The 1,199-nt window shown below is 38.8% G+C and overlaps 1 pseudogene; it reads left to right on the top strand.

The window, feature by feature from the left end:
- Nucleotides 1-388, top strand: part of LOC129673686 (histone-lysine N-methyltransferase EZH1-like) — a 3,008-nt pseudogene extending 2,620 nt beyond the window's left edge.
- The last annotated feature ends 811 nt before the right edge of the window (nucleotides 389-1,199 follow it).

Raw genomic sequence — 1,199 nt, 5'->3', positions numbered from 1 at the left:
ATAGATAGATAGATAGATAGATAGATAGATAGATAGATAGATAGATAGATAGATAGATAGATGCAAACAACAAAACCTATACCCTACACTGCTTGTGTGACCAAGGACAAGATTCTAAACATCTGACTTGTAAAAACCAAACACTACTGATGTAAAGAAAAACAAACAAAAAGTAGCAATGAAATGATTGCCAATGATATTCTGATATAATCTATTCAGTCATCGAGAGAGGGTTCCTCCTGCAGAAGTTGGGAACAGATGTAGAGACCCACAGGCAGACATGCAGAGAGAGTCCTTGGAACACATAGCTCTAAATGGAATATCTCCACCAAATTCTTCCCTTCACGGCTCTGGAAACCCAGCAGAACAGGAGATAGAAACAGTGTAAGAGCCAAGGGGATGGAGGACACCGGAAGAACAAGGTTCTCTTTATCAAGTGAGTAAGGACCATATGAACTCAGAGGGACTGAAGCAGCATGCACAGGGCCTAAACAGAAACGTACCTGGTCCTTACTGTATATATTACAGCCTACAGCTTAGTACTTTTGGGGACTCTTGAGTGTGAAGGAGTGTATCTGTCATTCTTGAGCCTCTTCTTGGGGTTCTTTTTGTTTTACCTAATTATATTTTATTTTGTCAAGTTCATTATCTCTTAAGAGCCTGTCCTTTTCTAATAAGAGACAGAAAGGAAGTAGATCGAGAGTAGAGGGAATTAAAAAGGAACTGATCACAATAGGAGTGGGGAAACTGTCATTAGTATATATTGTATGAGAAAAGAATCTACTTTCAATAAAAGAAAAAATAAAAATATGAAGGACAGATATCAAACAAAATTTCATAGCAAACAACATCTTAAGTGGTAGAGCTTAGGGCCTTTACCTTAAAACAAAGATATGTGCTTATGAGTCTGTAGCAAATTGTACTTTGATTTTATTCAGGGAAGTTGGGCAAAATAATTAAGGAAAAAAGCTACATTTATTGGTAATAAAGAAAACTACTTAGAACTCCATGAGACAATCAACAGAGCCAACTAATTTGCACACAGAGGGGCTTGTGGAGCAAGCACCAACCAAGGACCATGCAGGGACCTAAGCCTCCTACACATATGTACCCAATGGGCAACTTGGTCTTCATGTGGGTTCCTTAGTCAAGGGAGGGGGTACTTTCTCTGACAAGGACTCTGTTGCATGAGTTTCACT

Source organism: Psammomys obesus, unplaced genomic scaffold (assembly GCF_907164565.1).
Source record: "Psammomys obesus unplaced genomic scaffold, mPsaObe1.curated_primary_1811, whole genome shotgun sequence".
Classification (NCBI taxonomy): Eukaryota; Metazoa; Chordata; class Mammalia; order Rodentia; family Muridae; genus Psammomys; species Psammomys obesus.
Note: the sequence above shows the minus strand (reverse complement) of the source record. Positions and strands in the feature narration are given on the sequence as shown.